This window comes from Chrysochloris asiatica, unplaced genomic scaffold (assembly GCF_000296735.1).
Source record: "Chrysochloris asiatica unplaced genomic scaffold, ChrAsi1.0 scaffold00004, whole genome shotgun sequence".
NCBI classification, from domain to species: domain Eukaryota; kingdom Metazoa; phylum Chordata; class Mammalia; order Afrosoricida; family Chrysochloridae; genus Chrysochloris; species Chrysochloris asiatica.
The window spans coordinates 2,842,531-2,858,047 of record NW_006408522.1 but is presented as its reverse complement, the minus strand read 5'-3'; the positions used below and the strand labels follow the sequence as shown (position 1 = coordinate 2,858,047).

Below are 15,517 nucleotides of genomic sequence, written 5' to 3'. Positions count from 1 at the left end.
ATTCAAACAGCCAAAGGGTACATCTTGCTTCCTGGCCACCAGCATACATCCCCTCTCCCTCCATGAGTCTAGAGTCTTCAGCTGCTCTGTCTCTCCATGTCATCATCTCTGCCTCTATTTCTGATGTCACTGTTTCTCTGGGTAGGGCCACACACTCCACTCAGGGTCTTCTCCCTTGGCGATCCCAGGGTCTTCAGCTCTGGGACTGTAAGATCGACCACTTACCCCTTTTTGCTACAAAACGTCTACCTTTAGAGTTGCGACAATTGCAATTAGTCATGATAGCAATTATTCATTATTGAATCATGAGAGTTTTGTCCATCTCCTTTCACCAGACCTGTCTAGACAGGATGAAAACCATTCAGTGGGGATTCTACCCTCCCCTACACAATCTGAATTTAAACTCCCTCTTGAAAACTTGTAAGCCAGTCACTTTGTGCCTTTATAGCCCCCCAACTTTAGGTAGCCAATCTTTAGGTAGTCTAAGTTGCCCATCCCTATCAACCTTGTGTACAGAGTGGATGGGAATGATCCTTGCTGTAAAGATTCTTTCCCTTTTGGTTAAGCCAGTTACTTTTGAGGCATAGAAAGAGAAGATTAGACACAGAAGTAAGAAAGCATAAGGGGAGAAGATATATGCCATGTGGAGATCTCCAAGGAATGCTGAGAAGAACATGGCAGAAGTTGAGGCAAGAATTTTCCCCACAGAGCAGAGAGAGAGTTTTCCCTTAGAGCCAACTTCCTGAATTCAGACTTCTAGCCTCCTAAACTGTGAGACCACCACTCATCTGTCAGTTTGTCTTATTGTGGTGGTTTGCTTGTTGCTGTGATTCTAGAGACTATGCCACGGGTATGTTAAATACCAGCAGTGTCACCCATGGTGGACTGATTTCAGCTGAGCTTCCAGACAAAGACAGACTAGGAAGAAGGACAAATGAAATAATTCTAATATTGGTCACTGAAAACCTTCTGAACGGCAATGAAACACTGTCAGCACCAGAATATTGAATACTGAAATATGATGAAGAGCACCAGAATGTTGTCAGATATGGGGCTGGAAGAAGAGCCCCTCAGGTTGGAAGGCAATCAAAATAAGATGGGGGAAGAGCAGCCTCCTCAAAGTAGAGTTGACAATGAGGACACAAATAGAGTAAAGCAAACCTTCATTTGCTGATAAGGCACAATTCAGAATGAGGAGAAACAGCTGTAAACATCCATTAATAATAAGAATATGGAATATATGAGGTATGACTTTAGAAAAATTGGAAATTATTAAAAATGAAATGGATGGGGAGCCATCAAGGCAAGCAATCAAGTCCCTTCAGGACAAATCCCACTCCAAGACTGAAATTCAAAGGGAACACATGAACAGGCATGTAAGCCTGCTGGCAACCATATTGGTCTATTGGTGAGTGGAAGAGGGGGAAAGGCAGCAATGAAGCAATGGGCTAAGTTCAATCATGTTCCATAGACTCCCATTGACCTGGAGATGAGAGAGAAAAGAGGAAGGGCTGGTTGGTCTGAAGTATAGTGAGACCTGGGGACTCCTGAGCCCATAGACAAGGACATAGCCATGGAGGGCTAGAGCTGAGAGTGAAGTATCCAGCTGATAGGAAGCAGTGGAGATGCACAAGAATGCAGATAGTACCTAGTGTTGATGGCTTGATAATCAGAACTCAACTAGAGGAAGAAAAAAAACAAACTATTTTTGATAAAGGAAACAAGTGTAGATTGCTACAATCTGATGAACTTGACCTATACTTATGGATGTAGTAGCTCAAAATACCAACTGAGATGGAAAGAGTCTTCATATCAAGTAGCAGTTTTATCCCCTCTATGCACAGGGTAGATAGGGATGGGCAATAAAGACATGAATGGCTGACTTACAAGTTTTCAAGAAGGAGTTTAGCTTAAGAGTGTGCTGGGGCGGGGAGAGGTAGAGTCCCCACTGAATAGGTTTCACCTTGTCTAGGTGGGTCTGATGAAAAGAGATGGGGATAAGATTCTTATGATTTAATAGTGCGAAATCATTATTATGACTAATTGTGGCTCACAACTGTAAAGGTAGAAGTTGTGTAACAAAAACAGGAGAGCAGTTAATCTTCCAGAAACAGAGGACCCCAGGGCCATCAATGGAGAAGAGCACAAGTGGAATGCGGGACACTATCCAGAGAAGCAGCAGTACCAGAGAGGGAGGCATAGATGACAAAATAGAGAGAGAGAGAGCAGCTAAGGACTCTAGACTCATGGAAAGAGAAAGACTGAGTGCTAGCAGTCAGGAGGCAGGCTTGAAGAATGTTCCCTTTGGTTGTTTAAATGATTATATATCCCTAAGTGTTTTTGTGTACATCCCCTGGGAAAAAAAACAAAAAATGAGGGAATAGAAGTAAATACTGTTGAATGATGATGCATGGAGGAGATTGCAATCATTGCAATGAAACAATGGTGTAAAGCAGATGTTCTCCCATGTAAACTATCACTTAATTCACAATAAAAACTTTAAAAAAAAAGAAAATGGAATCATAAACATCAATGCCCTAAGCATTAGTGAGCTGAAATGGAATCTGACAATCACATGGTTTACTATGCTGGAATGACAAATTGAAGAGGACTGGCATTGCATTCACCATCAAAAAGAACACATGGATCTGTCTTGAATTACAACACTATCTGTGATAGGATAATATCTATATGCCTACAATGAAAACCAGTCAATACCATTATTATTCAGATTTACACACCAACAACTAAAGCCATTGGAGAATTCTACAATTTCTTCAACCTGAAATTGATCAAAGATGTCATCAAGATGTATTGATAAGGTAGTAGAAAAGAAACTGCAGAGGGGAAACAAACAGATGGTGGATAGAAGTACAGTGAGGAGCTCCATCAGCAACAACACAGAACACCAGATCAAGCAAATTCAGGGGATAGTCTCAGAACTCTGAACCACATATAAAGGAATATTTAGAAATTTGGAAGGCTTACAGCCAGTGGAATTTGTAGCAGAAGCAAGAAATCCATTGCTTTCTAATCCAAGGCACTCAGCTGCTGCCAGAGCCACCATCTTGGGCGAGACCAAGGGAAGGATCAAAGCAGCCACAGATGCCTGACAGAACCACGGAGATAAAGGTGTGGGCATTCTTTTTTGTATCTGTTCATTGATCTCTTGCAGTCGGCGCACCTCCATTCTAGTGACTAGAGGGGGTACCTGAGTGAGTGGACACATCACCCCCAACCCTGGAGGGTTCTATTACACATGTGCACAGATCTCCTAAAAATTAAAAGGAATATTTACCACTTAAAACCAAATGGCAGTGCAAAAGGCAACAGCAGGCCCTGAACTGTTTATAACTAGGAATAAAGCCTGAACTGGGGTTGTGGAGCGGGACACGCACACTAAAAAGGAAACAGGCTGAAAATTAAATCCTGAGTTATGTCATAACAACCAACAGCGGTATCTAGAAATTTCTCAGGCAGTTTTGAAGGCAAGAAGCCAAAAGAGGACATTAAAATCATACTCATATTAGGCTTCAGATTTTTTTTCTCTCTCTTCTCTCTTTTCTGCAGTTATAGATTACAGCAACCAATCTGTCTTTTTTTGCTGCTTCTGTTTTGGTTTTTGAGCCCTCTTTACCTTTAGGAGGTTTTTTCTCTTCCTACATTATGCAAGAAGAGACAGAAATTATTGTCAGATAGTCAAGCTACAATCACACCTTATAAAATTCCACAATCCAGACAAGAACCAATACCAGCTGCCATACACCAGGTAGGCAATCAACACCTGTGACAGTTGCACTAAGTCAAATAATAAGAAGAGTGGAAAGAGAAGCCCAACTCCTTATCACATCTACCTGCAGGCAATCAGAAAGCAAAAAAAAAAACAAAAACAAAAACAATTAAGGCCACAGCTAACTACTGAATATGCCCAAGAAACAGAACAGATGACCATACCATGTCCAGAAATGAGATAAAGTGACTGAGGCAAATGAGCTGGAGGTAGATTTGCACTTCATACTGGAAGGAGGGCAGGCTTTGGAAATGCCTGAGAAGGAATTCAGAAAAATGATTATAAAATGTATCCAAACACTTTACAATGGAATTGAGAAAAATAAGGAAGAAGTCAGGAAAGCACTACAGGAACAATTAAATAAGATAGATACAGCATTGGAAGCAATTCCAAACCTACAGAATGATGCCCAAATGATAAATAATAGAATATCAGAAATGTACAATACACTGAAAGGGCAAAGGAATAGAATTGAAGAGATAGAAGTCAGAACTAGTGACCTAAAAGATAAATCTCTCAATACTAAGATAGTAAGCATAAAAAAGGATTTAAAAAATCTGAAGAAGGCCTATGATTCACATTGGACAACCTGAAGAGGAATAACTTAAGAATTATCGTCATTCCAGAACAGGAAGAATCACACAAGTCCACAGAAGAGATAGTTGAAGAGCTTCTAGAAGAAAAATTTCCTAACATCCTGAAAAGCAAAAAGATAAGCATTCAAGAAGCTAAATGAACCCCAGGAAGGATAGACCCTAAAAGAAAATCACCAAGACATACAATAATCAAGCTCTCCAAAATCAAAGATAAGGACAGAATCCTTAAAGCAGCTAGGGAAAAGAGAAGTGTCACATACAAAGGCAAGCAAATCAGATTAAGCTCAGATTTCTCCAAAGGAACCATGCAGGCAAGAAGGCAATGAGGAAACACACATAAAACCCTGAAAGCAAAAAAACTTCCAACCAAGAATCCTATACCCAGCAAAGCTGTCAATCAAATATGACAGTGTAATCAAAACATTCCAGGATAAATAGAAGCTAAAGGATTTTGCCAAAGCCAACCCTGCTCTGAAAAACATCATAAAAAGAGTTCTGCGGACTGAGAACCAAAAAGAACAGACAACAACCAGAGAATGATGTACGTGGCAGCATCACCCTGAACTCAATTGACAAATGGAAGAGTAAAGAACAGAATAAAATTATAAGAAAAGAGGATCTGAGAGGTCAGTCTATGATCAAAACAATTAGAATCTGAAAGAAGGTAAACACATAGGAACAGAGATCCAGGTGGTGAGATCAGGTAGATTACAGAATAAAATAGACTGTCTTAAATAGAGGGAAAATTTATTGGAATATAAGGTAACCACAATGGTGGGGTTGGAGAGGAGAGATTAGGGGAAGGTGGAAGGAGGCAATGGTAGAGCACAGGGTAAGGGCAGACACATCATAGTTTGGGTGTTGAGGAGGGCAATACACAAGAAGGGGGAGAGGGTGGAAGAACAATGTAGATAGGGGAACACGAAGACAGGTTTGCATAGGCTAAATGGGATAGAGGTAAATAGTGATGCATGCTCAACTTTGCAACAGCAGGACTCTGTGATACAGAGATCTAGGAATAGTTTGAAGAGGGGCAATAAGATGCTTGACTATCTTATAAATATTGGTTTCCCTTGCTTACTATTGTAAAATAGACACTAGAGTGGGATAGAAATGAATGTCAGGAAACATGATTACTGAATGCTTGTAAGCCCATCTTCAGCCTATAACTGATTGGAATACCTAAGAGGGTTCTAGAACTTGCCCAGTGAAATAGGCCTCTTGCAAAGCCTTTGCAGAGTATAAGACCTTAGGTGGAATCCTGAGTCCCATCCAGAACCTTCTGAGGTGGAACATTCCCACTAGAAAGGACAAGCAGACCAGTTTGGAACAGCTAGAGTGACAGATGATACATTTTCAGAAATATCATCAGGAAAAAAAAAAAACAAAACAAAAATGTCAGCATGACTGGCTACTACAAGAATAAGCAAGCTGTTTTCTGGGAAGCCATCAAGGCAAGTAATCAAGTTCCTTCAGGACAAACCCCCTCTAAGACTAAAACTCAAAGGGAACACATAAGCAAGCATGTAAGCTTGCTGGCGATCACAGTGGTCTACTGGTGAGTGGAAAGGGGGAAAGGCAGCAATGAATAAATGAGGTTAGTTTAACCATGGTCCATACTCCTCTGTTGACCTGGAGATGAGAAAGAGAAGAGGAAGGGCTGGTTGGTCCAGTATGGTGAGACCTGGGGACACCTGAGTCCATGGACAAGGACATAGCCACAGACAGCTAGAGCTGAGAGTGAAGCCTGCACAAAACACCCAAACTTGTAGATAGTACCCATTTGACCTAGTTTCAATGGCTTGATAATCAGAACTCGACTTGTTGTTTTTGGTGGTGTTGTTAGGTGCCATGGAGACAGTACCAACCCATAGGGACCTTATGCACAGCAGAATGAAACAGTGCCCAATCCTGGGCCAACCTCACTACTGTTGCCATGCTTGCGTCCATCAATGCTGCCACTTGGCCAATCCATCTCATTGAGGGTCTTCCTCTTTTTCTCTGACCCTCCATCTTACCAAATATGATATCCTTCTCCAGTGACTGGTCCCTCCTGACAATATGTCTGAAGTATGAGAGATGAAGTTTGGCCATCTTGGCCTCTAAGGAGCACTCTGGCTGCACCTCATCCAAAACAGTTCTATTGGTTCTTTTGGCAGCCCATGGCACTTTCAATATTCTCCTCGAACACCATAACTCAAAAGCATAAATTCTTCTACGGTCTTCCTTATTCACTGTCCAGCTTTCGCATGCATATGAGGTTATTGAAAATACCATGGCTTGGGTCAGGTGCACCTTAGTCTTCAAGCTGGTATCTTTGCTCTTCAACACTTTTAAAAGGTCTTGTGCAGCAGATTTGCCTAATGCAATACGTCATTTGATTTCTTGATTGCTGCTTCCATGAGTGTTGATAGTTGATCCAAGAAGAATGAAGTCCTTGACAACTTCAATCTTTTCTCCATTGATAAGAATGTTGATTAGAGGAAGATTAAAAAAAAAAAAATTTTTTTTTTTAAATAAAAGAAACAAGGGTAAATTGCTACAATTTGATGAACTTGACTTATACTTATGGAGGTAGTAACTCTAAATACCAACAGAGAGGGAAGGAGTCTTCACATAAATATCGATGCTATCTCTTCTGTACACAGGGTAGATAGGGATGGGCAACCTAGACATTGGCTACCTAAAATGAGGAGCATAAAGTGACTGGCTTGCAAGGTTTCAAGAGGGAGTTTAGTTTGAGAGTCTATGGGGGAAGAAGAGTCCCCACTGAATAATTTTCATCTTGTCTAGATGGGTCTGGTGAAAAGAGATGGGGATAAGATTCTTATGATTCAATGGTGAGTAATAGTTATCACGACTAATTGCAACTGTCACAATTGTAAAGGTAGTAGAAGTTTTGAAACGAAAAACAGAGGAGTAGTTAATTTTACAGTCCAGAAACAAAGGACCCCAGGACCATCAATGGTGATGAGCACAAGCAGAATGTGGGACCTTATCCAGAGAAGCAGCGACGCCAGAGATGGAGGCAGAGATGAGGTCATGGGGAGAGGGAGCGGCTGAGGACTCTAGCTTCATGGACTAAGAGCTGCTGGCCAGGGGGCAGGCTTTCAGAATGTGCCCTTTGTAGGTGTAAATTATTATTTATGCCTGAGTGGTTGTTTTGTGTTTTTTTTTAAGCTAATGTGAATAGAGAGAAATACTGTTAACTGATGATGGTACATGGAGGGGATTATAATCGTTGTAATGAGAAACAAGGTATATGATTTGTTGAATGTAAAACTTATTCTCTGCCCTGTAAACTTTCACTCAATCCATAATACAAACCTTTTTTTAAAAAATTGAAGAATTCTACCAACTTCTTCAGTCTAAAGTTAATCAAACATGCCATCAAGCTGTATTGATAATCACTGGCAATTGTAATGCAAACGTTGGAAACAAAGAAGCAGGATCAATAGTTGGAAAATATAGCCTTGGTGATAGAAATGATGCTGGAGATAGCATGATAGAATTTTGCAAGGCCAATGACTTATTCATTGCAAATAATTTCTTAAAACAATATAAAAGATGACTATACACATGGGCTTCACCAGATGGAATACTCAGAAATCAAATTGACTATATCTGTGGAAACAGATGGTGGAAAATCTCGATGCCATCAGCCAAGCCCAGGGCTGACTGTGGGACAGACTATCAAGTGCTCATATGCAAGTTCAGGCTGAAGCTGAAAAAAATTAAAGCAAGTCCATAAGAACAAAAATATGACCTTGAACAGATCCCACCTAAATTTAGAGATCATTGGAAGAACAGATTTGATGCATTAGACACTAAAGACTGAAGACCAGAAGAGTTGTAGGATGACATCAAGAACATTATAGAGGATGCAAGTAAAAGGTCATTAAGAAGGCAAGTAAGACTGAAAAGACCAAAATGGATGTCAGAAGACTATGAAACTTGCCCTCCAGCGTAGAGATGCTAAAGCAAATGGAAGAAGTGAGGAGGCAAAAGAGACAAACAGAAGATGTCAAAAGTCAGCTTGAGAAGACAAAGTCAAATATTATAACTAAATGTACAAAAACCTGGAACTAGAAAAACAAAAGGAAAGAGCATGCTCAGCATTTCTCAACCTGAGGGAACTAAAGAAAAAATCCAAGCCTTGACTTGCAATACTTAAGAATTCTATGGTCAAAATATTGAATGATGCAGAAAACATCAAAAGAAAATGGAAGGGTAGAGAGGCTTGAGGAAGAGTGTGGTGGCAGTTGCTGTGACTGAGCAGAGCCCAGTGACAGGATGGCTGAGTACAGACTTCCCACATTAATTATGTACTTCAACCCATTTCTGAAGGCATCCCCTTCTAAAGATGAAGATTGCTCTGTCTCCAGACAGGTGCTGGTATTAGGAGATCTGCACATCCCACACCACTGTAAAAGCTTGCTGGCAAAATTCAAGAAACTTCTGGTGCCCAGGAAGATTCAGCATATTCTCTGCATGGGGAACCTTTGCACCAAAGAGAGTTATGACTATCTCAAGACTCTAGCCGGTGATGTTCATATTGTGAGAGTAGACTTCAATGAGAATCTGAATTTTCCAGAACAGAAAGTTGTGACTGTTGGACAGTTCAAAATTGGTTTGATCCATGGAAATCAAGTTATTCCATGGGGAGATATGGCAAGCTTAGCTCTGTTGCAGAGGCAGTTTGATGTGAACATTCTTATCTCTGGACACACACACACACAAATTGGAAGCATTTGAGCATGAAAATAAATTCTACATTAGCCCAGGTTCTGCCACTGGAGCATATAATGCCTTGGAAACAAACATTATCCCTTCATTTGTATTGATGGATACCATCTACAGTTGTGTAACCAGCTAATTGGAGATAATGTCAAAGTAGAATGAATCGAATAAAAAAATCTTAAAGCCAGGCCTGTCTTCAGTTTTGATTTTTTGTTTTTTTCCATTCCCCTGTTTAAGTCACATAATTCAACATTTAAAGGCACAAATTATATCACTTTTATAATATTTTGCAGTAAAATTTAATGTCTTCTGTTAATACATAATTGATGTAAGCTTCTTGTAAGTTAGAAGACTTAAATTTCATTACGGTATGTGATTTCTATGAAAAATTATATGTCACGTAGTAAATGATTTGCTGTTAAGAAGTTTATCCTTTTAAATAACTTTCAGAGTTAATACTTGGAATGTTATTATGAAAGTAGTGCATGAAGAAAAAAATCTAGATTTTTTTGTATATACTTTTCTTCCAAAATGAACTTTCATCTTCCATTTAAAAAAAAGAAAAAGAAAATGGAAGGAATACACAGAGTCACTGTACCAAAAAGAAATGGTCAAAATTCAACCATTTGAAGAGGTAGCATGTGATCAAGAGCCAATGATCCTGAAGGAAGAAACCCAAGGTGCAATGAAGGCATTGGCAAAGAACAGGGCACCTAGAATAGATGGACCACAAATTGAAATCTTTCAACAAACTGATGCAGCACTGGAGATACTCACTCATCTCTGCCAAGAAGTTTGCAAGATAACTGCCTGGCCAACTGACTAGAAAATAGCCATAGAAAATATTGAATGATGTATATCTTTGTTGGAAGAAGTATATCCAGAATACTCCTTAGACACTAAAATGGCCAAATTGGTCTCTCGTACATCGAACATATTATCAGGAGCAAGCTAGTACCTGGAGATATGCTTGGTAATCATGCTTGGTGAAGGGAAGGGACAGGGGAAAAGAGGGAGACCCCCAACTGTATAGACTGGCGCAGTAGCACTAATGATGGGCTCAAGCAAAACAGCAATTGTGGGGATGGCGCAGTACCGGGTGGTGTTTCATTCTGTTGTAAATAGGGTCACTATGGGTTGGAACCAACTCAATGGCAACATTGCAACATGTTTACTTTTTTAAAAATTCCCTTAGGATAAACATCTATGGAAGGAGAATTAGGGAAAAATAGAGTAGGGTGGAAAGTTGAGCTGTGGCACAGATACTACTGTAATAGCCTTAATCAAGCCACAGAGAGTTCTGGAACTAAAATGGCCCTTGGACTCTGCAGAAAAGGCCATTCCTGAAAGGGTCAACAAATATAGGCTATCTGCTAACAAGGATCCTTCCTACAGCTGAGACAGCAATCTCTCCTTGAAGGGAGACATGGACATTGCATTCATGATGTCACCCCAGAATTATTAGTGTTATTATCATTAGTAATATTTTTTTTATTTTTTAAGTTTTCATTGTGAATTGAGTGAAAATTTACAGGACAGACCATCAGTTTTACATTCAACAAATCATATACTTTGTTTCATTACAATGATTATAATCCTCTCCATGTATCATCAATTAACAGTATTTCTCTCTAATCGTTTTAGCTCTTTTTTTCTCTTAAACACTCAGGCATATATAATAATTTAAACCACCAAAGGGCACATTCTGCAAGACTGCCTCCTGGCCGCCAGCTCTCAGTCCATCTCTTTCCATGAATTTAGAGTCCTCAGCTGCCCCCTCTCTCCATATCCTCATCTCTGCCTCCATCTCTGGTATTACTGCTTCTCTGGATAGGGTCCCACAGTCCGCTAGTGTCCTTCTCCATTCTTGATCTTACTTGAGGGGCAATACCATTTTTGACACTGCAGAGTAAAATAATGGAATGAGTGAAGAGATGATAATCTTTCTCCTCCAAAATGTCTGACCAGTGGATAAGCTGATAGGAAGTTAAAAAAAATAAAATTTGTTCAAGTGGTTTATTTCAGAAGAGAACATGGAATGAGTGATATCATTGCTGATAGCAGGTAGGTCTTGGCTGAAAGCAGAGAATACCAAAAAGATGTTTACTTGTATTGTATTGACTCTGCAAAGGCATTTGACTGGATGAATCATAACAAACTATTGATAACATTGAGAAGAATGGGAATTCTAGAGCATTTAATTTGCTCATGCAGAACCTGTACATAGACTAAAATACAGTAATTCAAACATAACAAAAAGATAATGAATGGTTTAAAATCAGGAATGGTGTGAATCCATCATACTTATTCAATCTGTATACTGAGCAAATAATCTGAGAAGCTGGACTATATGAAAAAAACTTGGCATCAGGATTGGAAGAAGACTCATTAACATACGCAGATGTTACAACCTTGCTTGCTGAAATCAAAGAAGACTTGAAGCACTTACTGATGAAGATCAAAGAATACAGCCTTCGTAATGGATTACAAATCAGTGTAAGAAAACAAAAATTCTCACAACTGGACCAATAAACAATATCATGATAAATGGAGAAAAGATTGAAGTTGTCAAGGATTTCATTTTACTTGGATCCACAATTAATGCTTGAGGAAAACAGTAGTCGAGGAATCAAACAATGTATTGCATTGGGCAAATCTGCTGCAAAAGACCTCTTGAAAGTGTTAAAAAGCAAAGATGTTACTTTGAGGACTAAAGCGCACCTAACCCAACCTCTGGTATTTTCAATCACCTCATATGCATTGGAAAGATGGGCAATAAATAAGGAAGAATGTAGAAGAATTTGAATTATGGTGTTGACAAAGATTATTGAAAGTACCGTCGACTGCCAGAACAAATAAATCTGTATGACCAGAACGCTTCATAGAAGCAAGGATGTCAAGACTTGTCTCATGTACTTTGGATACGTTATTAGGAGGGACCTGGAGAAGGACATTATGGTTGGTAAAGCAGTGTGTCAGCAAAAAAAAGAGAAACCTTAAATGAGATAGATTGATACAGAGGCTGCACCACAGGCTCAAACATAACAAAGATCTGAACCATGGACCTTGTGAGGATGGTGCAGGACCAGGCAATGTTTCAGTCTATTGTACATAGGGTCACTATGAGTTGGAACAGAATCAATAGCACATAACAATAATAATGGTGGTGGTTGTGGCTGTGTGCCATCCAGTTGGTTCTAACTCATAGTGGTCCTATATAGGATTTCCAAGGCTGTAATGTTTACTAGAGCAGAAAACCCCATCTTTCTCCAGCGGAGTGGCTGGTGATTTGAACTGCTGACCTTGTGGTTGGCAGCTCAACTCATAACCCGCTACGTTAGCAAGACTCCTTTATAATAATGTTATTAAGTGCTGTCAAGTAGGTTCCAACTCATAGCGACCTTGTATCATGTTTCTGAGGAGCAGTTGATGGGTTTGTGGTTCATGACCTTGTGGTTTGCAATCCAGTGCTGATCCTACAGCAAGGGGCTTGCTGTGAAAAATTTTTTTTAAAGGGAAATCTTTTAAAATTGTGAACATTGGATAAAATATCTAGTAACCATCTTGGAATTTAGTTGTATTAAATAAAATTTGTTTTTCATTATGATTTAGTTTGTGTTATGATGGTATTAGGGAGCCCTGGTGGCACAGTAATTAAGTGCTCAGCTTCTAACGGAAAGGTCATTGATTTGAACCCACCCACCAGCCACTATGAGGGAGAAAGATGTCACAGATCCAGCCAACCCCTTATCTCCCACTCTGGGCTCAGTTATGGACTATCTGGGAAGACAGTGGCTTTGATTACAGTCTTGTAAAGATTATAGCTTTGTAAACCTTCTAGGGCAGTTCTGCAATTCCCATCGGGTTCATTATGGGTCAGAATCAACTCAATAGTCAGAATCAACTCAACAGCAACCAACAACAACAACATCATATTGGTGTTTAAGTGATTTCAAATGGAATTTTAATTGGGTTCTCACTGCACTTTACCACAAAAAGGAGGATGGAAAAATGAAAAGATTCAGTAATGAGGCTCTTCAAATGTTATAGCTTTTAGACACTCTTCCCATGCCCCTCAAATCAACCCTCACTGCCAACATCAGCATACTTGAATTTTTAAGTTGAATTATTTATGTCTTTGTCTTTCTTAAGCTACAATTGAAAAAAAAGCTGAATGAACAATTGAATGATTCCTACTGAAATATTTACAGATGCAATGATGTCGTGTCTGGTGTCTGGGATTTGTTTCAAAACACATGTGCGGGAGAGAGTAGCTGATGTGAATGAAACAGGATTGGCAATAGATTCATGTTTTGGGGGGCTGGTAACAGTTGTTGTTGTTGTTATGTGCTGTGGAGTCAGTTCTGACTCATAGCGACCCTGCATAGGGTTTCCGAGGCTGTAAATCTTTACGGGAACAGAAAGCCTCATCTTTCTCCCATGGAACAGCTGGTAGTTTCGAACTGCCGACCGTGAGATTAGCAGCCCGATTCGTAACCACTACGCTACAAGGGTTTAATTATTTTAGTCTCTATACTTTGTGTAAGTTTAGAATTTGCCATCATAAAACATTTTTTTTAAATTGAATGATTGCAAATAGTTAAAATAGGTATGTCTGAAGCAAAGACTGTAAACACAGATAAATGAAGAGTTCATTTAGCTATTAAATAAAACAAAAACCAAACCCATGATCAGTGAGCCAATTCCAACTGATGATGACCCATATGCATCAGAGTAGACCTGTGCTCCCTCCCTAGGGTTTTCAAAGGTTGCTTGTTCTACATATACTGCATGAGATCCTACCATGGACAAGAAACTGTACCAGGTACGATGGGGAATACAAAGAACTATTTAAAGAAGGCCATCCTTTGGCTTTATGAGATTATATAGAAATATATTTATATGATTACAATACAAATAAGCAATGCTAGAGGTACATGGTTCTGGTGTACCTTCTTAAAACAAAACAAAACCTCACCATTCAGTTTCAAGGAAAGCAGTTAACTGACAGGATTCACTTCAGCTGTTGGATCAAAGTCCCAGTCGTCCCAGACAGACCCTAACAAAGAATTGATGATAGAAAGGGAGGTGGTTGGTGGAGTTTGCTCAAAGGCAGACTTCTCTAAAGGGCAATCTTTGTTCCAGAGCTCCCTATTGGGAGAACAAAAACTTTGGCAGATCTGCATCCTACTTCCTTTTCCCTTTCACAGATGTAACCCCTTAATTTATACTTCTGACTCCTTTGAGGAGCCAACTGACACAATAAAGCAGCATGTTAACCAGAAACAATAAAAACAGTTGCTGTCAAACGGATTCCAACTCATAGCAACCCCAGGCATGGCAGAGTAGAATTGTGCTCCATGGTGTTATCTTGGCTGTAACCTTTATAGAAACAGATTGCCAGGACTTGGGTTTGAAGCACCAACCTTTTGGTTAGTTAGCAGTCAATCACAAACTGCTTGCATCACACAGGTTCCTACATTAAACAATGAACATAATTAGTTATTTGATTAATGAATAGGAGTGCAATGTGCTAAGAAAACACACAAAAGAGGCCCAAACCCAGAATATTACAAAGAAGGTAACTCTTTGTGGCAAGCTGGATAAGAAAAAAATCTCATGAAGGAGGCAAAAAAGATTTTATTTGGACCCTGAGGTTTGGATAGGATTTTTCTTTTCTCTTAAATAATGTCTTTTCCTTTATGTTATTTTCTAATTACAAAAATAATACTAGTTAATTACTTTAAAATTTGAAAAATAAATGGTAAAATATTTTGTATTTGTTCTAAAATAGAAATTCTTAAATAGAAGCCTATTTTTTGATAACAGCTTTGCTATTATTAGGTTGCCCTCACATCAATTCCGACCCATAGTGACTCTATTTACAACAGAACAAAACACTTCTAGGTCCTATACCATCTTCACTATCATGTCATACTTGATCAGATTATTGCTGCCACTGTGTCAACCCATCTCACTGAGATTCTGCCTCTTTTTCACTAACCCTCTACTTTACCAAGCATGCTATCCTTCTCTAAGGACTGATCCCTCCTGATCACATATCCAAAGTACATGAGACAAAGTCTTGCCATCCCCACTTTTAAGAGCATTCTGGCTGTACTTCCAAGACAGATTTATTCATTCTTTTGGCAGTCCATAGTGTATTCAATATTTTTTGCCAACATTGAGTCTTCACTGATATTTCTCATTCATTGTCCAACTTTCCCATGCATATGAAGTAATTGAAAATACTATGGCTGGATGGAGAGGAGGCAAGATGGCAGTCTACGCAGACAGGCCGTATGAACCTTTTACAATAAAGATATGGAAAACAAAATGAAACATGCAGATGATAGTTCTGGAACTCTGAGCCTCAGATGAGGGGATAGAA

At 39.4% G+C, this 15,517-nt stretch overlaps 1 pseudogene; it reads left to right on the top strand.

The window, feature by feature from the left end:
• The window catches only part of LOC102824883, a 9,448-nt pseudogene extending 151 nt beyond the window's left edge, over nt 1–9,297 (top strand).
• Nucleotides 9,298–15,517: the final 6,220 nt, after the last annotated feature.